The sequence below is a fragment of the Maylandia zebra genome, linkage group LG7 (assembly GCF_041146795.1).
Source record: "Maylandia zebra isolate NMK-2024a linkage group LG7, Mzebra_GT3a, whole genome shotgun sequence".
NCBI lineage: Eukaryota > Metazoa > Chordata > Actinopteri > Cichliformes > Cichlidae > Maylandia > Maylandia zebra.
The window spans coordinates 9171386-9198472 of record NC_135173.1 but is presented as its reverse complement, the minus strand read 5'-3'; the positions used below and the strand labels follow the sequence as shown (position 1 = coordinate 9198472).

General features: G+C 40.6%; 1 long non-coding RNA gene across 3 annotated transcripts; it reads left to right on the top strand.

Moving 5' to 3' along the window:
• The first annotated feature begins 18984 nt into the window (after positions 1 to 18984).
• LOC112435191 (uncharacterized) lies at positions 18985 to 22201 on the top strand. 3 transcript variants are annotated; one of them, XR_013099650.1, is made up of 6 exons: positions 18985 to 19068; positions 19865 to 19943; positions 20152 to 20273; positions 20371 to 20439; positions 20598 to 20961; positions 21088 to 22201. It is a non-coding gene; the product is annotated as an uncharacterized LOC112435191 (long non-coding RNA). The 3 variants fall into 3 exon arrangements; XR_013099649.1 differs by having other exon boundaries at positions 20598 to 22201; XR_013099651.1 differs by lacking the exon at positions 18985 to 19068 and adding an exon at positions 19526 to 19711 and having other exon boundaries at positions 20598 to 22201.
• Positions 22202 to 27087: the final 4886 nt, after the last annotated feature.

The following is a 27087-nucleotide window of genomic DNA, read 5'->3' as shown; positions in this document are numbered from 1 at the left end:
CCGACTCTGTAACTCAAAAGGACTGTATCGTTCTACTTTTTAAAAATTACGTCATATAATATTGTATTGTGACGCACAGTTACTCACAATTGCGTCACAAAAAAAGTAACTGTGCGATGCAAAAAATGGTAAATGGCCTGTATTTATATAGCGCTTTACTAGTCCCTAAGGACCCCAAAGCGCTTTCCATATCCAGTCATCCACCCATTCACACACACATTCACACACTGGTGATGGCAAGCTACATTGTAGCCACAGCCACCCTAGGGCGCACTGACAGAGGCGACAGTACAATGAGACTTTAGAATGTTTCCTTTCTTACTTATTGGAGTCATTTATTTAATTTAAATTCATATTCTCTCTCTCTCGCACTCTCGGGTTTTCTTTAATGAACTACTGTGATAAATATTTAAGAAGAATGAATGGCACGTGGTTCATTAGACTTAAGTCAGATGTCCTGCTCTAGAAGTGACATCTCCAGTTTCATTATTCACTGATGACTCTTCTACTTCTGGATCACCTTTCAGTGCATTGAAACTATTTTTGAAACCACCATTACTAAAATTTAACCTTGACTTCAATAATGTCAATCTAGTTAACACAAAAGTTAAACAGTAAGATATTGAGAGACCTGTAGCTTGCTACTGTCAACAACCTTCTACTGCTTAGAAGTATTTCTTATTTGGCTTTCTGTTTTTCTTCTTTTTTTCAACATATAGTGTACATACAGTGTAATGACTGTGAATGCTTCTATGCTGGAAATGTCAGGGCTTTGTGTGCGGGCAGGCAGAGATGAGGATCCAAATGCAGGACTCGAACACAAAATTGTAACTTAAAACCTCAACTTTATTGCTGGAGAAAACAAAACATGAACTGAACAAGGGTACTGAACATGAAAGTACTGAACACAAAAACACACAGGTATAACCTGTACGACGCAACACTGAGCAATGGAAAACACAGGGCTAATATACACAAGAAAGTAATCAGGGAATTGAAAACAGGAGGGAGACACAGCTGGGAGAGATTGGGGCTAACGAGTCAGGGGATCGAAGCTGGACACACTGACATAAGACACAATCCTTCAAAATAAAACAGGAAACAATACACACTAAACTAAGACACGGACAGAGAGAGACAGACTAGACACTGAACTAAACCAGCAAAAAACATGAGAACACAAAACCTAAGAACTAATCCCTAAACAAGAAGAACTAAAACATAGATTAATAATCATCATCATCATCATCATAACCAACACAAGCACCACAAGAGAATAAGAAAAAAATCCATAATGCAAAAACACACCAAAACATAACAACTCAAAATACTGGGTCAAACTGACCCAGAATCGTGACAGGTAAGGAGATGTCATTTCAGGACTTAAACCAGACTCTAAGAAATTGCTGTGTCTAATTTTGCGATGCTGTGAGTAACAAACTGGGTTTAGTTTGGAGGTTGAAGAGGAACTTTCCCTTGCCAGGCCGACAGCCGTCTGTGTTTATCTCATCTCAGTTTATCTCATGCAGCGCAGGGCTAAATTTAAAATTATTAAATACTTAAGACAATGTATATTCTTCTATGACAAAAAAATACAAGTGTTCATTTAAGCAAATAAACAGAGCCGTAAGAGATGTTTTTCAGAAACTGTTGTCTTTATTTTGATTTGCAACTAACAAATTTTTTAAAAATTTGTAGTTTTTGTTGTGCTCTCTATTATGTGAACCCCTCACCTAATTTGTTATGTTTTTTAACAAATTAAACCCCAACAATCAAATGATCCCCTGTGAGCAAGCACTAGGCACGGTGGAAAGGAAAAACTCCCTTTAAACAGGAAGAAACCTTTGACAGAACCAGGCTCAGGAAGGGGCAGCCATCTGTCGCGACTGGTTGGGGGGTGAGAGGCAAAAGAAAAGAAAAATGAGAGCACAAGTTAGCTAAATGTTGCTTATGTTGTCTGATATGAACAACGTATGGTTTTCTGGACTGTGGATGAAAAGCAGTCCATCATTACTAGTCTTTAAAAAGGGACTAATCGATCACCAAGGTGGCAATATGGCTCAACGAGGCCATAGACAGAGTTAAATAGGCAATCACTGTTAAGCACTGAAAAGCCCCAGTAACCTGCAGCTATAATAAGGCCTACTGCGGCAACACCTAAACCTATTTTAAGTAGGCGTTTGGCACCATGACGCCATGAACCACTACTAGTCGGAGCCACGTCAGGAGATGGTTCTGAGACAGGAGAATCAAGCTCCTCAGGTTGAAGACCAAGATTCTCCTGTGTCGGAACCACGTCAGGAGGTGGTTCCAAAGCAGGAAAAAAAAGCTCCTCGGGTTCAGGAGCAAAATTCTCCTGTGTCAGGACCACAGGTGGTTCCAAGGCAGGAAAAAAAAGCTCCTCGGGTTCAGGAGCAAAATTCTCCTGTGTCAGGACCACAGGTGGTTCCAAGGCAGGAAAAAAAAGCTCCTCAGGTTCAGGAGCAAAATTCTCCAGCTGCAGAGCCTCCAGAGATTCCACCTGTGACTGTTGTTCTTGGTACTCAAGAGGCTCTAAAGTTTTCTTGAGTTCGTCTCTCTCCCTTTCAATAAGTGACAACTGAGCAGCAATGCTGCTGTTCTGTCTAAGGAGATATTCTTCCTTTTCCAGAAAGTCACGGTGCATCATTTGAACGGTGTTAACCTGTTCCTGCAATTTAGCCTCCAGAGAATCCACCCTTGACTGTTTTTCATCCAGAGCCTGTCTCACCCGACGCTGAAGAACACATATTTCTTTTTTCAGCTCAATTATTTGTTCAGTCTTGTGATCTATTTCTCTATTCTGTTTTTCTATTATCTCTTCTTTTTTTGTTATTTTGTGGTGAGCTTCTCCCACTTGGTGCTCAAGTCTCTCTAACTCTGCCTTGACATCACGATGCATCGTACTAATTTGTTCTTGTATTTTCATTTGAAGGTCTCTATCCGATATTTCTCTCTCCACTAACCCATATAGTCTTTGTGATTCCGCTGGAATCGCTCTGTCAGACTGTGAATTATTGACTATTTCTCGTGACATTTCTTTAAAAGCTTAATGCAACGTGTCGAAAGAAAAATACGTGTGCTTAATTATTTAACTTTAAAATAGTCCCTTTCTGAAAGGTTTCTGGTGTGCTAAACACAACTCGCTGTTTCTGAAAATGTTCCAAGTAAAACTGTGTTTGCAAAGGTGAAGAGGGGCTATTTATAGACTTTTGTGGCAGCGAATTTGACGTCAGCGCTCTTTGAGCCTTTGATCCTTTGTTTGGTCACAGGATCACATGACAGCTGTGCGTAATTCTGCGCATGCTCAGAGAATACCCATTGTGACGCACGGTTTTGTTTTGAATTTTTTTTAAATACCCTGAAAACAGTCCAAACAGTGTTTCCAACTTAGCGATTTTGTCGCTATATTTAGGGAGTTTTCAAACCCCCCTTAGCGTCGTTTTTTTTTTTTTTTTCTAAAAAGCGACTTGCGACAAATCTGGCGGCTTTTTCTGGTGTTATTGGAGGCTTATTTATGACGACTTTTGACGTGAAAGCGCTTGTTGCTCTTACTCTCAACAAGCAGCGGGTGCTGCCGTGGGCACCTCGCTCGTGCCAAAGCACTCACAGGCGGAGGATAGTCCTCCTCCAGCCGCTGTCAGGGCAGGAGATGTTCACGTGCGTCCAAACTGCAAATGAATCGCGCACGAGCAAAGCCGCCGCTCCCGCGCTGACTGTAACGCAGTCAATTCTTCTTTTACTGTTATGCTGTTTTGTGGATCACAAGGTTTAAAACTACTTGTAAACACACACACATACAGTAACTCCACCCTAACCTGCAGCTGCAGCGCAAATAACAACGAAAATTGTTTGTAAACGTGTCCTGGAGTTTACAGGTGCAGACAGTGCAACAGCTTCCAGGTCATTTATTCTGCCAATATGGCAAGAAGGTCATAACTGCTTCAAGCACTGTCTATATCAGGGGTAGGCAACGCCAGGCTTCGAGGGCCGGTGTCCTGCAGGCTTTAGATCTCACCCTGGGTCAACACACCTGAATCAAATGATTAGTTCATTACCAGCCCCCTGGAGAACTTCAAGACATGTTGAGGAGGTAATTTAGCCATTTGAATCAGCTGTGTTGGTTCAAGGACACATCTAAAACCTGCAGGACTCTGAGACAGGAGAGTCAAGCTCTTCACGTTGAGGACCAAGATTCTCCTGTGTCGGGACCACATCAGTAGATGGTTCTGAGACTGGAGAAACAAGCTCCTCAGGTTCAGGAGCACTACTATGACAATTTCCCACATGCCAAAGCAACGGAGGAATGTGCTTCATTTGAGCACAACACACAGGGAACCAGCAGTCAGTGATGGGCAATAGAGGAAGCCTGGAAGCAAGAAGCAATCCTGGACTACAATAGGCACAAATACAGCTTGGATAACCTAGAGAGGATGTCAGTCAGTACAGCCTTCCCTTGTTAGCAAGTAAAACCTGGTTCCGTTTTGTTTCCTTGCTTTCGTGAATGAGAATAAGTTTCTAAATTAGCGGGGCCTGTGGAAGCGCAGACCTAACAGAGTGTGCCATGTGTTGTGCTGTGTGTCACGTCACATGTGTATTCATACCTCACAGTGAATATAAACCACTAAGCCCACCAGCTAAATCCTGCAACCACACAGACCATACTGATGGATTACCACAGAGTAAAAATGGCTTGAGCAAGAAAGATCAGAACTCAGCCTAAACCTCCTGTGAATGAGACGAACTGTGTTTGACCTCCAGTGGGACAGATCATCTTAGAATTGTAGACATATTCTTGCTCTATGACAGATTCCCCGACTCATCTTCAGCCTGTTTCCAGCATTTCCTTTTCTGTTAGCTGCCACTTTAGCCAAGCAGCAGCGTGAGTACAAATTACAACCTAAAAAAGCCAAAAAATTGTGACCTGTTCTCAGTTTTCTACCACGGTCTATCCATCTCTTAAATCTTAATGTTGATTCAGAGGTTTGCCTCTTATCTTTATTTAATTTAATAACAGTACAGTACTTTGTTTTTGGTAAGCATTGTTCTTAAGGTAAATATGTAAAAATTGTGTGTGTTTCAGTTCTGTGTCTTGTGTACTGTTTGTTCGTACATGTGTCTTTCTTGCTACTGTTACATCCAAATTTCCCCTTGTGGGACAATTCAAGGATTATTCTATTCTATGTCATTTGTTCACAGCCTCTCCCAGTCAGAGCTTTTCTCCATGCTTGTCTTACTGCACATGATGTTATTAGCACAACCACTTTAAAGGTGATAATTTAGGACTTCATCAATAACACAGACAGCAATGTAGTTAAACATCTTACACTTCATTTTTATTAGCAATGAACTTAACCTACATACACATTGTATTTATCACTACCACTCATTACAATATTCATTGTTTGCTCAAATGTAATTAATACTTTCATTTTTCTAAAAATACCTCAAAACACAATTGTATGGAAGTAATAAAACACAAATCAGTAAAATATGTATTTTACAAAATTGTGCTAGATAACATTCTGCAGTATTGCACAAACTCTTTCCAATGACAAGTAAAATATAAACTATTTTGACCACTTTTTTCCATTTGACTGCATAAAAATGAACATTTACAAAGAGTTATCTTATCTTATCTAACTGTTAATTTAGACTTCATCATTATGCAGTGCATACCCTGCTGCATCTAAGCCCAAACCAGTAACCAGGCAGAAGTACAGAACAGTGTCCCTGGTAAATGAAGAGGAATCAAACGGGGCTTGCGTTTGTGTGTGTGTATTTGTGTTTTAATACATGGTGGTGAAGCATCTTTTTTAAGACCCAAAGGGTTACTTTGGATATTTACAAGTCTGCTTTAACTCCAAATGATCAAAATTTAGATATCTATAAATTTCTAAGAGATCATAGTCATGTTTCTGCAGTCAAGCGACTAGTCTAAATTATGCGTGGTGACACTGCACTATTTTACAGAACCAGACTTCTAAAGGTCCAAACTAATCCTTTAACATTATATAGAAACATATGCACATTTACAAAAAACAACAAAAAGCAAAACAAAACAAATCGAGAACTCCAAGGAAGATCTCCTCTATTTTGTTCGCTAGCTGTCTAGCTTCACATGGTCACGTGTCGTGAGGGCAGCATAGTGAGGCTGCACTGACTTACAAAGCTTGCTCTACCCTAGGCAGTTCAAACACAGAACATGTCTTTGTACAAGCACAAGACACAGCAGTCGCTAAATAAACTAGAAAAGATTTGTCACCTGAACAGAGTTTGTGTGGATTCTATCAGTCATGTGTTAGCAGGGTGAACAGCAGTGGGCTGTGTTTATTCCTAGTGAGTCCAACTTCTTTACCAGCTTCTGGGGAAGTTAGGTTATATATTACCAGTAACTTTTCAGATCAAAAGGTGATAAAGTTCAGATTTTTTTTCACCATATCATTGATGAAACTTACTTTTTTTTTTTTTTTTTAAATTTCAGCATCAGGGACAAGGCTGTTAATTGTTAAGGTCAAGGTTAAGCATGTGAATGTACTCTGTGTGAACACTCGAGAGCAACAGAACATGATCTGGGATGCACTGAACAGGTTCCTGAAAACTGTGGAACAAACCAAAAATGCTTATAAATATGTGACCTCATGCAGTGTGTGCACTTAACAAACAATGAAAATAGAGATTTTCCATTATTAAAATATGTAAAAGGACTCTGATGTGTGAGTGACGTCTGTTGTTATATCTTACACCGATTAGTTTTCTCTGAAATGTAAAAAGAAGAAACAAACATGTACTCCCCCTCCGTCTGCTCTCACCTATCATTTTAGTGATAAATATGTCTTGAATTCTCGAATTGACTCGTTAAATATTTAACCTAATTAAACCCTAAAAATGGAGTCATAAGACTTTTGTCCAAATGTTACCTGCAGTCACAACAACAGTCACCGGAAGGGGCTGAATACTGCAAAGACCCCACAGAACAATCAGACAATCCACTGTCAGTAAATGTGAGTAAATCTGTGATTCTGTGAGTAACACACTGGCTCCAGTTTGGAGGCTGAAGTGGAGCTCTCCCTCGCCAGGCCAGCAGCCGTCTGTGTCACAGTTAATCTCATGCAGTGCTGATTTAAAAACTCACATATTTGGACAATCTATAATCTTCTAACACAAAAACATACAAATGTTCATTGAAGTAAACACACAGAACAGTAGCAGATTTTTTTAAATGTGTTTTATTTATTTTCATTTGCTGCTAACTGCCTTGTTTTCATTTGTAGTTTTTGTAGTAGGAAGAACTACAAAATCTACAAATAAAAGTGCAGTTAACAAATGTAGTGCTCTCCACTATGTGAACCCCTCACCTGAATTTTTTTTAGGTTTTTCAGTTCAAGCCAATTAAATGAAATCTAAAAATTCAGCCCCAACAATCAAATGATCCCCTATGAGCAAGCACTCTGGCAACGGTGGAGAGGAAAAACTCCCTTTTAACAGGAAGAAACCTCTGGCAGAACCAGGCTCAGGGAGGGGCGGTCTTCTGCCATGACTGGTTGGGGGGTGAGGGGCAAAATAAAATCAAACATAAAGGAGAGCACAGCGTATTTATAAGATAAAGTTTTATAAAAATTTTATAAGATCAGATTATTATCAGGGGTGCACATAAGTGGTCCGCAGGTGCACATGCGATCTTGAGGAGATCTAAACAAACTCCTCCTCCAGAAAATCTTATGTACGCAAACACGCATTGCAAATTCTTATCTGGTGCGCGTCTTTTATTTTGACAGCGCATGCGGACCACTTATGTGCACCCCTGATAATAATCATGACCCCACAGAGCGGGACATTCACTCAGCCAAAGAGGTTTGAGATGGCCCAGCAAGCTGCAGGAACAACAATGGCCACTGTGGCAACACCCAAGCTTACTTTACACCACCAAGTATGGGTCTCCACAGTTTCCTTGAGTTCTGCATTGTCTTTTCTAAGCTGTGCGTTCTCCTGCATGAGTTTATCTACCTTACTTTGGACCTCGCACACCTCAGCACGAAGGCTCCTTATCGCCTTAAGGTGACCCTCTTCCTTTATCTGAGCCTTTGTAATCAACGTCTGCATTGTACCACTCAGTCTGTTAAAATGCTGATCAATGTTTGGTACAGAGCGTAAATTATTTAACCTTTCCTCTGCCATTTTTTTTTAAATTGACCGCACAGTGTCACGGTGTATTAGCTTTTTGAAAGGTTCCTGGTTTCTGAAAATGCTCCAAAGTAAACTGTGTTAAACGAGCTCTTATTTATAGACTATGGACACTGTGACGTCATATTCTTTGCCACTAGTGGCAAAGAATATGACGTCACAGTGATCGTTTGAGAAGATCAAAGGAGCGCTGTGGATCATTCTGCGCATGCTCAGATCATGCGAATTTCCTGTTGTCTATCACATATGGGCTGTATCCCAATTCAGGGTCTGCAGCCTTAAAGTCCTCAAGGGCCGCGTACTCAAAGACCACTAAGGCTGGAAGTGCGAGGTCCAAAGTAAGGTAGATAAACTCATGCAGGAGAACGCACAGCTTAGAAAAGACAATGCAGAACTCAAGGAAACTGTGGAGACCCATACTTGGTGGTGTAAAGTAAGCTTGGGTGTTGCCACAGTGGCCATTGTTGTTCCTGCAGCTTGCTGGGCCATCTCAAACCTCTTTGGCTGAGTGAATGTCCCGCTCTGTGGGGTCATGATTATTATCAGGGGTGCACATAAGTGGTCCGCATGCGCTGTCAAAATAAAAGACGCGCACCAGATAAGAATTTGCAATGCGTGTTTGCGTACATAAGATTTTCTGGAGGAGGAGTTTGTTTAGATCTCCTCAAGATCGCATGTGCACCTGCGGACCACTTATGTGCACCCCTGATAATAATCTGATCTTATAAAATTTTTATAAAACTTTATCTTATAAATACGCTGTGCTCTCCTTTATGTTTGATTTTATTTTGCCCCTCACCCCCCAACCAGTCATGGCAGAAGACCGCCCCTCCCTGAGCCTGGTTCTGCCAGAGGTTTCTTCCTGTTAAAAGGGAGTTTTTCCTCTCCACCGTTGCCAGAGTGCTTGCTCATAGGGGATCATTTGATTGTTGGGGCTGAATTTTTAGATTTCATTTAATTGGCTTGAACTGAAAAACCTAAAAAAAATTCAGGTGAGGGGTTCACATAGTGGAGAGCACTACATTTGTTAACTGCACTTTTATTTGTAGATTTTGTAGTTCTTCCTACTACAAAAACTACAAATGAAAACAAGGCAGTTAGCAGCAAATGAAAATAAATAAAACACATTTAAAAAAATCTGCTACTGTTCTGTGTGTTTACTTCAATGAACATTTGTATGTTTTTGTGTTAGAAGATTATAGATTGTCCAAATATGTGAGTTTTTAAATCAGCACTGCATGAGATTAACTGTGACACAGACGGCTGCTGGCCTGGCGAGGGAGAGCTCCACTTCAGCCTCCAAACTGGAGCCAGTGTGTTACTCACAGAATCACAGATTTACTCACATTTACTGACAGTGGATTGTCTGATTGTTCTGTGGGGTCTTTGCAGTATTCAGCCCCTTCCGGTGACTGTTGTTGTGACTGCAGGTAACATTTGGACAAAAGTCTTATGACTCCATTTTTAGGGTTTAATTAGGTTAAATATTTAACGAGTCAATTCGAGAATTCAAGACATATTTATCACTAAAATGATAGGTGAGAGCAGACGGAGGGGGAGTACATGTTTGTTTCTTCTTTTTACATTTCAGAGAAAACTAATCGGTGTAAGATATAACAACAGACGTCACTCACACATCAGAGTCCTTTTACATATTTTAATAATGGAAAATCTCTATTTTCATTGTTTGTTAAGTGCACACACTGCATGAGGTCACATATTTATAAGCATTTTTGGTTTGTTCCACAGTTTTCAGGAACCTGTTCAGTGCATCCCAGATCATGTTCTGTTGCTCTCGAGTGTTCACACAGAGTACATTCACATGCTTAACCTTGACCTTAACAATTAACAGCCTTGTCCCTGATGCTGAAATTTAAAAAAAAAAAAAAAAAGTAAGTTTCATCAATGATATGGTGAAAAAAAATCTGAACTTTATCACCTTTTGATCTGAAAAGTTACTGGTAATATATAACCTAACTTCCCCAGAAGCTGGTAAAGAAGTTGGACTCACTAGGAATAAACACAGCCCACTGCTGTTCACCCTGCTAACACATGACTGATAGAATCCACACAAACTCTGTTCAGGTGACAAATCTTTTCTAGTTTATTTAGCGACTGCTGTGTCTTGTGCTTGTACAAAGACATGTTCTGTGTTTGAACTGCCTAGGGTAGAGCAAGCTTTGTAAGTCAGTGCAGCCTCACTATGCTGCCCTCACGACACGTGACCATGTGAAGCTAGACAGCTAGCGAACAAAATAGAGGAGATCTTCCTTGGAGTTCTCGATTTGTTTTGTTTTGCTTTTTGTTGTTTTTTGTAAATGTGCATATGTTTCTATATAATGTTAAAGGATTAGTTTGGACCTTTAGAAGTCTGGTTCTGTAAAATAGTGCAGTGTCACCACGCATAATTTAGACTAGTCGCTTGACTGCAGAAACATGACTATGATCTCTTAGAAATTTATAGATATCTAAATTTTGATCATTTGGAGTTAAAGCAGACTTGTAAATATCCAAAGTAACCCTTTGGGTCTTAAAAAAGATGCTTCACCACCATGTATTAAAACACAAATACACACACACAAACGCAAGCCCCGTTTGATTCCTCTTCATTTACCAGGGACACTGTTCTGTACTTCTGCCTGGTTACTGGTTTGGGCTTAGATGCAGCAGGGTATGCATTGCATAATGATGAAGTCTAAATTAACAGTTAGATAAGATAAGATAACTCTTTGTAAATGTTCATTTTTATGCAGTCAAATGGAAAAAAGTGGTCAAAATAGTTTATATTTTACTTGTCATTGGAAAGAGTTTGTGCAATACTGCAGAATGTTATCTAGCACAATTTTGTAAAATACATATTTTACTGATTTGTTTGTGTTTTATTACTTCCATACAATTGTGTTTTGAGGTATTTTTAGAAAAATGAAAGTATTAATTACATTTGAGCAAACAATGAATATTGTAATGAGTGGTAGTGATAAATACAATGTGTATGTAGGTTAAGTTCATTGCTAATAAAAATGAAGTGTAAGATGTTTAACTACATTGCTGTCTGTGTTATTGATGAAGTCCTAAATTATCACCTTTAAAGTGGTTGTGCTAATAACATCATGTGCAGTAAGACAAGCATGGAGAAAAGCTCTGACTGGGAGAGGCTGTGAACAAATGACATAGAATAGAATAATCCTTGAATTGTCCCACAAGGGGAAATTTGGATGTAACAGTAGCAAGAAAGACACATGTACGAACAAACAGTACACAAGACACAGAACTGAAACACACACAATTTTTACATATTTACCTTAAGAACAATGCTTACCAAAAACAAAGTACTGTACTGTTATTAAATTAAATAAAGATAAGAGGCAAACCTCTGAATCAACATTAAGATTTAAGAGATGGATAGACCGTGGTAGAAAACTGAGAACAGGTCACAATTTTTTGGCTTTTTTAGGTTGTAATTTGTACTCACGCTGCTGCTTGGCTAAAGTGGCAGCTAACAGAAAAGGAAATGCTGGAAACAGGCTGAAGATGAGTCGGGGAATCTGTCATAGAGCAAGAATATGTCTACAATTCTAAGATGATCTGTCCCACTGGAGGTCAAACACAGTTCGTCTCATTCACAGGAGGTTTAGGCTGAGTTCTGATCTTTCTTGCTCAAGCCATTTTTACTCTGTGGTAATCCATCAGTATGGTCTGTGTGGTTGCAGGATTTAGCTGGTGGGCTTAGTGGTTTATATTCACTGTGAGGTATGAATACACATGTGACGTGACACACAGCACAACACATGGCACACTCTGTTAGGTCTGCGCTTCCACAGGCCCCGCTAATTTAGAAACTTATTCTCATTCACGAAAGCAAGGAAACAAAACGGAACCAGGTTTTACTTGCTAACAAGGGAAGGCTGTACTGACTGACATCCTCTCTAGGTTATCCAAGCTGTATTTGTGCCTATTGTAGTCCAGGATTGCTTCTTGCTTCCAGGCTTCCTCTATTGCCCATCACTGACTGCTGGTTCCCTGTGTGTTGTGCTCAAATGAAGCACATTCCTCCGTTGCTTTGGCATGTGGGAAATTGTCATAGTAGTGCTCCTGAACCTGAGGAGCTTGTTTCTCCAGTCTCAGAACCATCTACTGATGTGGTCCCGACACAGGAGAATCTTGGTCCTCAACGTGAAGAGCTTGACTCTCCTGTCTCAGAGTTCTGCAGGTTTTAGATGTGTCCTTGAACCAACACAGCTGATTCAAATGGCTAAATTACCTCCTCAACATGTCTTGAAGTTCTCCAGGGGGCTGGTAATGAACTAATCATTTGATTCAGGTGTGTTGACCCAGGGTGAGATCTAAAGCCTGCAGGACACCGGCCCTCGAAGCCTGGCGTTGCCTACCCCTGATATAGACAGTGCTTGAAGCAGTTATGACCTTCTTGCCATATTGGCAGAATAAATGACCTGGAAGCTGTTGCACTGTCTGCACCTGTAAACTCCAGGACACGTTTACAAACAATTTTCGTTGTTATTTGCGCTGCAGCTGCAGGTTAGGGTGGAGTTACTGTATGTGTGTGTGTTTACAAGTAGTTTTAAACCTTGTGATCCACAAAACAGCATAACAGTAAAAGAAGAATTGACTGCGTTACAGTCAGCGCGGGAGCGGCGGCTTTGCTCGTGCGCGATTCATTTGCAGTTTGGACGCACGTGAACATCTCCTGCCCTGACAGCGGCTGGAGGAGGACTATCCTCCGCCTGTGAGTGCTTTGGCACGAGCGAGGTGCCCACGGCAGCACCCGCTGCTTGTTGAGAGTAAGAGCAACAAGCGCTTTCACGTCAAAAGTCGTCATAAATAAGCCTCCAATAACACCAGAAAAAGCCGCCAGATTTGTCGCAAGTCGCTTTTTAGAAAAAAAAAAAAAAAACGACGCTAAGGGGGGTTTGAAAACTCCCTAAATATAGCGACAAAATCGCTAAGTTGGAAACACTGTTTGGACTGTTTTCAGGGTATTTAAAAAAAATTCAAAACAAAACCGTGCGTCACAATGGGTATTCTCTGAGCATGCGCAGAATTACGCACAGCTGTCATGTGATCCTGTGACCAAACAAAGGATCAAAGGCTCAAAGAGCGCTGACGTCAAATTCGCTGCCACAAAAGTCTATAAATAGCCCCTCTTCACCTTTGCAAACACAGTTTTACTTGGAACATTTTCAGAAACAGCGAGTTGTGTTTAGCACACCAGAAACCTTTCAGAAAGGGACTATTTTAAAGTTAAATAATTAAGCACACGTATTTTTCTTTCGACACGTTGCATTAAGCTTTTAAAGAAATGTCACGAGAAATAGTCAATAATTCACAGTCTGACAGAGCGATTCCAGCGGAATCACAAAGACTATATGGGTTAGTGGAGAGAGAAATATCGGATAGAGACCTTCAAATGAAAATACAAGAACAAATTAGTACGATGCATCGTGATGTCAAGGAAGAGTTAGAGAGACTTGAGCACCAAGTGGGAGAAGCTCACCACAAAATAACAAAAAAAGAAGAGATAATAGAAAAACAGAATAGAGAAATAGATCACAAGACTGAACAAATAATTGAGCTGAAAAAAGAAATATGTGTTCTTCAGCGTCGGGTGAGACAGGCTCTGGATGAAAAACAGTCAAGGGTGGATTCTCTGGAGGCTAAATTGCAGGAACAGGTTAACACCGTTCAAATGATGCACCGTGACTTTCTGGAAAAGGAAGAATATCTCCTTAGACAGAACAGCAGCATTGCTGCTCAGTTGTCACTTATTGAAAGGGAGAGAGACGAACTCAAGAAAACCTTAGAGCCTCTTGAGTACCAAGAACAACAGTCACAGGTGGAATCTCTGGAGGCTCTGCAGCTGGAGAATTTTGCTCCTGAACCTGAGGAGCTTTTTTTTCCTGCCTTGGAACCACCTGTGGTCCTGACACAGGAGAATTTTGCTCCTGAACCCGAGGAGCTTTTTTTTCCTGCCTTGGAACCACCTGTGGTCCTGACACAGGAGAATTTTGCTCCTGAACCCGAGGAGCTTTTTTTTCCTGCTTTGGAACCACCTCCTGACGTGGTTCCGACACAGGAGAATCTTGGTCTTCAACCTGAGGAGCTTGATTCTCCTGTCTCAGAACCATCTCCTGACGTGGCTCCGACTAGTAGTGGTTCATGGCGTCATGGTGCCAAACGCCTACTTAAAATAGGTTTAGGTGTTGCCGCAGTAGGCCTTATTATAGCTGCAGGTTACTGGGGCTTTTCAGTGCTTAACAGTGATTGCCTATTTAACTCTGTCTATGGCCTTGTTGAGCCATATTGCCACCTTGGTGATCGATTAGTCCCTTTTTAAAGACTAGTAATGATGGACTGCTTTTCATCCACAGTCCAGAAAACCATACGTTGTTCATATCAGACAACATAAGCAACATTTAGCTAACTTGTGCTCTCATTTTTCTTTTCTTTTGCCTCTCACACCCCAACCAGTCGCGACAGATGGCTGCCCCTTCCTGAGCCTGGTTCTGTCAAAGGTTCCTTCCTGTTTAAAGGGAGTTTTTCCTTTCCACCGTGCCTAGTGCTTGCTCACAGGGGATCATTTGATTGTTGGGGTTTAATTTGTTAAAAAACATAACAAATTAGGTGAGGGGTTCACATAATAGAGAGCACAACAAAAACTACAAATTTTTAAAAAATTTGTTAGTTGCAAATCAAAATAAAGACAACAGTTTCTGAAAAACATCTCTTACGGCTCTGTTTATTTGCTTAAATGAACACTTGTATTTTTTTGTCATAGAAGAATATACATTGTCTTAAGTATTTAATAATTTTAAATTTAGCCCTGCGCTGCATGAGATAAACTGAGATGAGATAAACACAGACGGCTGTCGAGGCCTGGCGAGGGAAAGTTCCTCTTCAACCTCCAAACTGAACCCAGTTTGTTACTCGCAGCATCGCAAAATTAGACACAGCAATTTCTTAGAGTCTGGTTTAAGTCCTGAAATGACATCTCCTTACCTGTCACGATTCTGGGTCAGTTTGACCCAGTATTTTGAGTTGTTATGTTTTGGTGTGTTTTTGCATTATGGATAGTTTTCTTATTCTCTTGTGGTGCTTTTGTTGGTTATGATGATGATGATTATTAATCTATGTTTTAGTTATTCTTGTTTAGGGATTAGTTCTTAGGTTTTGTGTTCTCATGTTTTTTGCTGGTTTAGTTCAGTGTCTAGTCTGTCTCTCTCTGTCCGTGTCTTAGTTTAGTGTGTATTGTTTCCTGTTTTATTTTGAAGGATTGTGTCTTATGTCAGTGTGTCCAGCTTCGATCCCCTGACTCGTTAGCCCCAATCTCTCCCAGCTGTGTCTCCCTCCTGTTTTCCATTCCCTGATTACTTCCCTGTGTATATTAGCCCTGTGTTTGCCCTTGCTCAGTGCTGCATCGTACCGTCGGATTATGCCTGTGTGTTTTATACTGTGTTCAGTATTTTCGTGTTCACTACCCTTGTTCAGTTCATGTTTTAATTTCTCCAGCAATAAAGCTGAGGTTTTGAGTTACAATTCTGTGTTTGAGTCCTGCATTTGGATCCTCATCTCCGCCTGCCCGCACACAGAGCCCTGTATTTAAAATCCAACTCTTACCTGAACTCTGCTGCCTTTCTGTCTCTCTCGCTGCTTTGTAACGCACCATCCCCCTTTTGACATTAGATAATGGTACATCAAACCTGCACTGCAGAGAGGTTGGCATGACAGGAAGTCGAGATGATAACGATAGACCAGCCTTCAAACTAAGACGCGTGATGTATAAAAGTCTTTCTACTGAGTAAAGGACAGTTTGAGTTTCCTGCTGGCACCATGCACTGTCTTCACAAGTTTCTTCTTTGTTTTCTACCATGTCTACAAGGCATCAGTGTGAACATCAAATATATCTGATTTATCTTACGGCTGTAAACGGCACACTAACTTTATCATCTTCTTTTTTTTTTTAATTTACCAGAGTTTTCAACAGGAATTATTCATGGAACAAAAGCTCCGGACAACTCGATACCCTACATGGGATCAGTTCAGAATAACAAGGGTCAACATGTCTGTGGAGAATTCCTCATCACTGAAGACTTTGTGCTCACTGCTGCACACTGTGACCGGTTGTGAGTTAGATTTCCTGTTCATGAAGTTCATCCAAAAACAAACTTTTTCAAACTTGTGTTTATTGATCAGATCACTCTAAGTTATTGATAAGGCAGATGTTATTTCGAGGGAAAATAAAACACAATTAAGTGCAATAGCATCAAATAAAAATGACCTTTGACTTCTGACAGCCGTTGGTTACATGAAAATGTGTTTCTATTTTTTACTTCATGTTGTGTCTCCAGTTGTGTGTGAACGTTCGATTAGTTCACAGAGTACAAACAATTCAGCCTCCACGTGCTGAAATAAACCTAAAAGAAAATCAAGTGTTTCTGGTGGCGAACCTGTTGATGAGCCGACGGTGGTGGACGTGTCTGTCATCGAACCAAAGGTCTGTAAGAAACACTGGCCTGGTCTTCCTGCCAGTGTTTCCTGTGCAGGTGGATATGGAACAACCAAAGGATTCTGTCAGGTATGTTTTCTGTGATTTCAGTGGAAACTTGTGTTCTGTTGACAAATGTATAAAAAAAAAGAATATAATCTGACATATTAAAATCCTCACAGGGTGAGGTAATACCAGGATGCTCTGTAGAATCCTGACCACTTTGTCATGGGAACTGATCGGCTGCTGACCGCAAGGCACTGCAGCGGGTGATATAAACAGCCCAATTATTCCACCATTTATACTGGCCTTATCTGTATTTATACATGTAAATGGTAAACGGCAAATGTACTGGTTCTTATAGAGCTACTCTTTCTACTGTTCTTTACACAACTTGTGCATTCACCCATTCGCACAAGCACATTTTTCTAGGTGCTTTCTAAGTAACATTCACACACACTCTGTGTGAATGTCAGAGATGATCTGCTCTACCACCTGAGCTACAGCCACCCCGTGTGTGTTGACAATAAACTGAAATCCTAATCCTAAAATGTGGGTCGTGTTTTGGGTCTGCCACTTGAGGATACACAGAAATAAGCCATGCTGAACAGATTTCCACATCTTTTCATCTCATCACAAATGCCTCCAAGATACCTGAAAAGCTTCTGTTTCATTTTATATGGAGAAATAAAAGCTAATATTTACAAACAGTATTTTGTTTAATGTTAAAAGAATCTGGTGGTTTGGAAGTTTAAAGTTTGAGACATTAAAGTTACACGGTTAACTACTGTAAGGAACAAAAAGACACTGTTAGAAACTCTTTCTTCAAACATATCCTTCATTTGATACATTAAATGATGCATGAATTCTACTAATTCTATTCTACTACATCAGTCATGCGTGATAAGCACTGTTGATGATTCACCAGCAGGATCGTTTTACTCTGAAATCATTTTGAAATCAGGACGGTGTGTGGCCACAAAATAAATGATTCATATCAAATGTGTTAAACCTAAAGTAAGAAGCTCATTTTGGAAATGTGAGGGGGGAGAAAGTGGAGACGTTTGACTTCAGATGTTTAGTGTAAAAACAAAGCTCTCAGGAGACTCCTCGAATACTGTAACTCTGTGAGTACAGTAATGGAGTATTTTTACTTTGTTACATCATTGATTAACATCAGTCAGCCTTTTAATATCATTTATTTAAAAAGACGTTTGTCTGTCTGTGTGCGTGATGCTCTGCGAAGCGTCCTGTAGTAGAAACAATGGAAAACTATCCACATCTCTCATTTTCAGCGACTCGTTTGATTTCTGATGCAGTACGCTCATTTGGCCACACAGCGGCGCTGCTGACTTGTTAAATAGCTCAGCAGAAACATTTCAAATTATTTCATTCAGCATTCGTTTCGTGTCTCACTATGAAAACGCCTCATGCGTGACCTCATCAGAAGCTCAAATGCCATTACAGCAGCCATAAGTGACGCCCATGTCAGGAGCGACAAGTTTCTGGTCACCTTCTGGTGTGCTGTATACAAAAGCCAGCCGGCCCTCATAGATCCAGTTAAAATTTTTAATTTTATCTTAAAATATCTGAAAAGCTGGAGCTGCTTTTATTTGAACTCATTTATCACAAAAGAGAAAACACATTAATAGAGGAAAGGGGAGGACGAGTCACAGATATCCTCGGTCCTGCTATGTTTTCTGAAGCGTTTCATTCTGTGGCTTGGAGCAACCCGTTCTCACTCCCGACACGTAAAATAATGATGATTTGTCGCGTCCCTTAACTTCTCATGCTGACGCTAAAGGTATCCTTCCACGTTTTTATGTGACGCTGTGGGTTGTCAATTCATTCCAATATGAACCCGCTCGCGCGATCAGAGACGCTTCGAGCAGAGGCTCCAGCCATCCATTTACTCCAATAATAATCCCGTCACAGCGAAACATGACGCTGTGAAGCACAATCTAACTGGAGAACCGGGGACCCTCTCCGCGAACGGGTTTTTCTCCCTAATTTAATGCTTTCTTTTAATGGACATCGTTAACATTTCTCAACAAAAACACATGAAAGTATCACTGATAATGCAACAATAAAATCGCTTCATGTTGTGGCCATCACACAGTGTTTTCCAAACTGATTCACGAGCTGAAAGTGCTCAGATTTAACGTACATAATCCTTTGTTAGGTTTATTATTTTCATTTCACACGTAAAACACATTTATAGATTCATCCACCACTCCTGTTAGTTTTGGATGTGCTCGGCTCCAACCAATCAGATGCAACCTGTGTAAGCAAAGGATGATGGGAGAATGGAGAGACCCATTTATAAGAATAAGAAAATGAGGCGGAACTGATTGATTCTAATGCAGGTATGTAAAAAATACATATTTAAAGTAATAGGGCAGCACGGTGGTTAGCACTGTTGCCGCACAGCAAGAAGGTCCTGAGTTCAATTCCACCATCAGGCTGGGGTCTTTCTGTGTGGAGTTTGCAAGTTCTCCCCGTGTTTGCGTGGGTTCCCTCTGGGTACTCCGGCTTCCTCCCACCGTCCAAAGACATGCAGCTTGTGGGGATAGGTTAATTGGATATTCCAAATTGCCACTAGGTGTGAATGTGAGTGTGAATGGTTGTCTGTCCCTATGTGTTAGCCCTGCGACAGACTGGCGACCTGTCCAGGGTGTATCCCGCCTTTCGCCCTATGTCAGCTGGGATAGGCTCCAGCGCCCCCCGCGACCCTGAAAAGGATAAGCGGAAGCGGATGGATGGATGGATGGATAGATGGCTCTTGATGTGTGTTTCAAAGTTTGTTTTTCATAAAAGCTTCAAACAAACAGAGGTGACTGATCTCGAAACGGTTTAATGCATTTAAAAATGACTACAGCTACCGTCAGCATGCTTGCTAGGTAACGACTACACGTGGCTACTGCAGCATTAGCCATTTAATCCAACGATGATGGATTAAATCTATTACAAACGTTAAAGGACTTGTGTGCTGCAAAATACCCTCACATGGTGCGTAAAGCAGTTTTTGCATTAGAGTTCTGCTAGCTTTTTATAAACTGATGATGCTAACGTTAACTGGAGCGCCAAGACTGAAAATCATTTGAGTTGCGTTAGTTATGCGTTTATGTCACAGAGTTCTGCAAAAATCTCTTTCCTCTTTAGCTTGAAAATGAGCGATTCAGAGGATCCCGAGCTGGAGGAAGAGCTTCAGGCTGCTGACGAACTCCTTCAAGATATGCAGGTAATATTTTTAGTGGAAACAGTTGTTAAAGAGGGAACACGCTTGTCTAATATTTTGTACGGAGTAAACGTTATATTATTTGAATTTTTTTTTATATATGTGTATATATAAGTTTGTCAAATTAAGTTGGTTAACTTAAGATGTTTGATAATCTTTGCTTTATGGACTGTATTTTAGGTGTTCCCTTTTTTCCTTGTTAATTGCGTAGAATGATGCACAGAGTGAACCTCAGCCAAGACCAGTGCGCTGGAAAACACGTGACAGACAGACAGGGAGATTTTATTCCTCAAAGACCATCAACCAGTCGATGTACTAGTTGCATGCCACGTGGTCAGTGTTCACACAACCAATGATTTTATCTCACAACTTGTTTTCACCAAAGAATTTCAGTAAGTAAATATTCTTCAATCTCTTTTTTTCCTCCCAGTGTCCAGAGAGCAGCATCAATGTCCACGTGAAGAACCTAGTTATGTTGCCAGTGTCAACCCAACAAAAGGTACTTTACCTTCTTGTATATGTTGTGATTTCTGTTTACTTTTATATTTGTTGTTATAGTTGAGTTAGGCAGGGCTTTTGTGCAGTCCTAAGAAACATACTGCCTAGAGTGTTTTTCACTTTGTGGAAGAGTTTCTTCCTTTATTTTTTTTCTGTTAGTGTATGGAACTGAGGTGCTTCGTCAGGAGCTCCTTCAGTTGTTGGAGGATGGAGAAGAGGACGCAGCCATGACTTGTGAGACGTCGTCTGAGTCAGCTGCTACTCACTGGGCGATCAGAAATATGGTGTCCTCGCAAAAGTGGAAAGAGGCCAGGCCTTGTCTTATAGATAATATGTTAGCTACTCTGGATCCACAGTCACACCGTGTGTGTCAGTGTGGCAAACAAGTAGTTGTGAGGTGTCTGGACTGCCTGCCTCTCCCATTCCTTTGTGCTGACTGTGATATTGCAGTTCACACACGCTTTGTCCTGCACAACAGAGAGGCAGTAACAGGAGGGTTTTTGCAGCCTTCATCACAGTTTAGGTACGGTTTTTAAGTCTTATGCATTTCTTGCTATGTACTATGAGTGGGTGCTGTTATTGTATATTTGTTGTGTATCAGTTAATTTCCAATTCCTTTTTATATATATATTGTGTGTTTTAATGTTAGTTCGGCTGTTGCCTGTGCAAAGGCCAGAACATGTGTGTGACTGCCCAGCAGGTAACGTTGAGGTTTCACGCGGCGCAATTGTGGCTCTTGTAACCATAAATGGTAAGTTGCCCTTTTGTCACACACTACATACACAATAGATGTGTTTGGAGTATGGCTGCCACGATTAGTCAACTAGTCACGATTACGTCGACTATCAAAATCGTCGACGACTGATTTAATAGTCGACGCGTCGTTTGAAGCTTTGTAAGATCCCAAAAGACGCAGGTATAAGTAGTAGGATTTAAGAGTGTAATAACGGACTGAAACAGAAGATGGCAGCACTGCATGTACAAGGATGCCAGCTGCCGTTAAACCCCGAAGAAGAAGAAGAAGCTGTGTCCCAGAATTCATAGCGCGGCCCAGCTCAGTTTCCAACAATGGCGGCAGCTAGTTAGTTTTAATATTACTCTTATTATTCTTTCTGGGTCACAAAATAAACGTTTAACATATTTTCAGGCGAGAATGTAGCTGTGTAAACCTCAAATATCTGCTCAGTTTATCAAGACACCACATATTTTCAAAAGCGCTCCTACGTTTTCGGAGCCGTCTGTTACCCACTAGCTCGATAGCTAACCAGGGGCTAGGCTCAAGAGCCGTGAGAACACCGGACTCCCGGCAAATTTCGCTACTCAGGTTAAACATGATATAGAAGTCACTTGGTGGATAACTTCTAAATGTTATTTGGCTTTTTTCAGTATTTTATTTGTTCCTGAGTAAATCGGTTTGGCTGAGATTAAAGTTATAGTTTTTACACAGCTGAATAAACATCAAGCAGACAGCTGATTATCAGAAGTGTGAGATTAGGGGTGGGTTTTTATAATCGATTCATCGATTAAAATCGATTCTGGCTTGGATAACGTAAAATCGATTCATTAAAATCCTGAATCGATTTTTTTAATATAAATTTATTTTGCCCGAAATGCCAGAATCTCTGGTGACATCTCACAAAATTTCAAGAACCACCAAACAGCTAAGACAGTAAATGAGAGCAGGTACACGGATTCTGCACATAGACTTAAACACACAGCACGACCCGCGGATCAGAATCAGTTAGATGTTGCCTTTCTCACGGTGGGGGTGAAAGCCGACATCGCGCTGATTCTTTGAATCGCGCTTTGTGTTCACGCCCTTAATGAGCCGATTCTAAAGCTGTTAGTTTGATCTCTCTCCAAACAATATTGACCGAACCAGCAGCAAAAGAAGATCCAAACGCTTTACATAAACATCGTCATGAATTCACTCTGACTTTCACTGTTTTGCTTCCACCGCGATGCGCAGCTCTCTCTCCCTCTCTCTCTCTCTCTGTACTTCAAGAACAGTTTCCCTTTCTTCATTATTGGCTTGCTTGTTACACACCAGTCTACTGTTGTTTACAGCGCTGTCAGCCGCTGTTTTTTTTCCCTTTTACATTTTCCGAAAAGAAAACCTAATTTCTGCCGTTCAATACTGAACAAATTTAAACTTTTTAAAATTATTCAAAATGCAAAACGCTTAACCGTGTCTCTAATAAAACCGCTGTAACTTCAGAGGTAATGTTCATATATTGATTAATGGTTTTCTTTCGTTTTTGATGTACTGCAGAATATTTTTATAAAATCCCAGGCCAGGAAAATCACCTTCATGTTTTTCTGTGTTTTATCTTCAGCTACTTTGACACAAAGGCCTCTGCTGTAACGCTCACACCTGTGATAAAGTCTTGCGTGTGTCAGCTTCCTTTTTATTGATACAAAAATATGTAAATGTACTGATCTGAATTATAATATTTCTGACTGTCAAAATTTCCCAGATTTAAATAGAATCGAATTAAATCGAATTAAATCGAATCGTGGATCGAATCGATTCGGGACCTTGTGAATCGGAATTGAATCGATTCTAGAAATCAGTGACGATACCCAGCCCTATGTGAGATGCTCGAGAATTTACTCCGGTGTCCTGTTATATTTTAGATAGCAAGGAGTTTATTAAACTCCACCGAGACAATCTGCTAATTTCATTAAAATTTAATAAACTATCATCTTGTCTTTATTTTTAGTTAGCACGTACCTTAAACACTTAAAGCTGTAAGCTAATGATAGTTATATAAGAGCAGACGCTGCTGGTGCAATAAGCTGTACGTCCAATGGATGATGATCTGATTAGTCGACTAATCGCAAAAATAATCGGTGACTAGTCGACTATCAAAATAATCGTTTGTGGCAGCCCTAGTTTGGAGGTTTTATTGCAAATTGTGCATTGCTATCTTGGTTTGAATTACCCTCGGCCCGCAGTATATGTGGGCACCTGTCAAAGGTCATTTGGATTTACCAGACCGATTTGAAAACAACATGAAAAAAATGAATGCTTTGAGCCATGACTGAATTTATCCTGATCCTTTCTAAAGGCCGTTATAACCTTGCACTGCCAGTGGTGAGCTGCACCAGCTGTGGCCTAATGTGGTCCCCCTCAGTTAAGGACATCCTGGGTAGTGGATATTGGCCTGGCACCTTAAATTTCTGCACCCTGTTTTCAATGGATGTCTTTCAGTCTTTCTATGACTGTTGGGGGAAAACTCTGTAAAAAACCCAGGAGAAATAAAGACACAATGAGACAAAGTTACTTTCTTTATCAAACATGTACACGGGTGAGCTGCTAAGGACAACTCACACCATGCACAGTGGCTTGGTAATTTTTATAGGAAAGACAGTGAGAACAGGATAAGAAAATACAAAACAAATAAAATAAACAACTCCATATGTGGCGCTAGTCTCGTCAGCAGAGAGCTGGGAGAAGGCTGTGAGAGATAAAACAATCTAAAACAATATGTCCCAAAACAGTATGTCTTTGCTGAGAAAGTCTAAAAAGATAATTCTAAACTAATCTAACCATAGGCAAAGGGCAGACAAAAGGCATCTTTGTACATTTAAAAGAAGGTAAAGAAACATAGAATCATTTTTCCTGTAACATTCCCCCCTGTTTAACTTATTTTAAATGTATACAACAATTGTCTATGAAAATTATTTATTAAGTATGTTAGGCAATTATTAATTTCCAAAATCTTCAAAATGTCAGCATAGCAGAAATGGCAGTCATTTGGTCTAAAGAATAAAACAAAAGAAAATAATAAAAAGAAAAACATAGTAAATGAAATAACAAGTGGAATAAACAAGAAAAAATAATAAAACTAAAACTACAAAAAATAAAAGGATGAAAACTAAAATGAAAACTTCAAAAAATACAAGGATGAAAACCTTATATTTAAAATGATGCAAACCTTAAATTGAAAACTTTATATGTAAAATAATGAAAACTTCATATTTAAAATGAAAACTTTATGTTTAAAACTGAAGACTTCAAAAAATAATAGCATGAAAACTTGCATAACCTACTAATGTTTTAATCAGTGCATGATCACTTGACAAGTCATTTTTAATCACCACATCATTTATTAGCAGCTAGTACAAGTTCTCCTCTAACAGAATTGCAACGGGATGTTGTTCTTCTTCAGGCACGGCAATATAAGCAGTCATTGTAGTTGTTATCATCTTTGAAATCATTACTCTTAGACATGGCGGTGTAGCTGCTCCAGATGTGTGGTCAGTGACATATTTTTGCAGAATGGACAAATTCTGCAAAGCTTCATAAATGTCTCCTCCAGCTTTGTATCCATCAGGGATAAAAGTGCAACATGTTTCCCCGATCAGCTTGCAAACTCCTCCTTGTGATGCTGTTAGCAGGTCTAGAGTCAGTCTGTTCTGCAGCACCATCGTTCTGATGGCCTGCTGCTCTCCTGCTAAGACGGTTCCCAGGGTCTTAGTCAAGTTGATGTGTCGTAGCAGAGCATATCGGTTGATCTCCACGTGATCCCGCACCTCGGCAACTCCAATGCCGGGGATCAAGCTCTGTAAGAATTTCACTCCTCCTCCCCAGATGCGAAACTCTCCTGGCACTCCAGTGTCCACTGTAATGCCGAAAGAATTGGGGGAGGCGATGTCCACTTCACGTCTCTGCCGGCTGCTTGGGTGATGTGCAACACTTTGCATGAAGAAAACGTGATCTGATAATTCCACCAGGGCGCACAGACCTCCCCAACCTTCAGGGAGTGACAGATAAGCCTTGTTGCCACATAGGAAGTACCAGTCAGCCAAAACTCTGGTTCCTCTACTGCTGGGTGCCGTCCGTGCACATCCTGTCTGGTACTGAGTCTTTGTTTGTAGTGGCATTCGGTAGCTGTAGTTTGAGCGACAGTTGAGGCTCATCAGCGTCGTGTTACTGGCACAGGTTTCGTTGAGTGAACAGTCCATACACTTCCTCTCGTTCCTCGGTGGGCAGAAAGTGCATATGTATTTGCATAGCAGTCAGTTTTATTATTCAAGTAAGCTGTAGTGTTCATAAACTGCCACCAGAAATTAGTGGCATAGCCATGGGGAAACTTGGTGTACTTTCCTTTGTCATACAGTGTCTGCCTTTTCTCCATATAACGTGACTTGTTGTCCCTCACGGAAGCAAAGGTGAGGAGCCCGGCCATGGTCAGGGCCACTGCAGTTGTTAAGAGCCACCACCTCATGACGACGGAACACACCCTCCTGTCGCGAGTAGACCCCCCGGCCAGGAAAGCTGACCCCTCCACCGGGCGAGATCACAACAAGTGGGCGAGCCTGCCGTCAGCTGTGTTTAGATGGCTTCACTTACTGGCTCTGATGGATGCAAGATGGTCGTTCCGCTATTTTGCAAGCTCCAGTTTTTCCTTTGGAGCACTTTGATCAGAACCCAGTCACCGGGCTGTGATCTGCAAGACACTTGATAGACATCATTACATTCTTCGTCATTTACAATCATCTCTTTATTTTCCTACAACTTAGACATACATTTTGCTACTGAAATTGTATCTGCCTTTTTCACTGGGTAGATTTCTGGCCACTTTGAGAATACATCTATAACCACTAGGGTGTATTTTTACCCTTGGCATTCATTTAGCTCAATAAAGTCCATATGGATTGTGTGGTCTCAGGTTTCCCTGAGCATTATATTTTTGACACGTCATGCATGTTCTGACAAATTGTTTTGCTGAGGTTTCAAAATTTACAGTGTAGAATTTACAGTGTAGAAATGAGAGTATTGTGTAGAATTTACAGTGTAGAAATGAGAGTTGACAATACTGGTCAGTCCCCCCGTTGACAAATGCGTACAGCCATGAGTCACTAATGCCGCCATTTTGTGGAGGAATTTTGGCAACACTGGCTTGCCATAACACATCATTAAGTCGTTTGTCAGAACTGCACCGTGTTTTAGCCATTTTGCCTGCTCTGCTGTGCTTGCTGCTTTTTTGTTCATTTTTCAACACATCCAGTGGAATCTGATGTGTGTTTACTGCCATCAATGTGATGTTTGCCTGTTGTGCCGCCTATTTTGCTGCTCTGTCAGCAAAATTGTTGCCTGTAGTAATGAAAGAGTCAGTAGGCGTTGTAAGAGGTTGGCATGCTGGTTTGCCAGTTGGTGTAATCATTCCTCTGGTTTTCCAGATTTTTTGCAAAATGATGCACAGCAGAGAAAACATACTGGCTGTCTATATAAATGGTTATTTGTTTATCTTTGTGTATTTCACATGCGCAACAATCTCGTGTGAAGTGACCTTCCTCTCCACGGTTCTAGCAGGCGTTGTCTCTATGTTATCTGCTGTTTCTGCGTGGCTGTCTGCAGCCTTGGTGTTTGTGACTTTGCTCGCCTCTCTGTTCCTGATAGCCACCTGCGAATTAGTGTTTTAGTCTGTTGTCAACACGTCAGCCTTATTTCTAAGTTACAGAATGCTTCTTCTCCCTTTTTTTGTTTTTTGTTTTTTTTGTTTGGGAGAATAGATGCAACTCTACATTTTCACTTAAGGCAGTTTTAGATAATTTCTAGTTCTTCAAACAATGCATGGATCTCACACATTTCAAACTTTCAAGTTAGGGTTGTTTCCCATTTATACAAATATATATATTT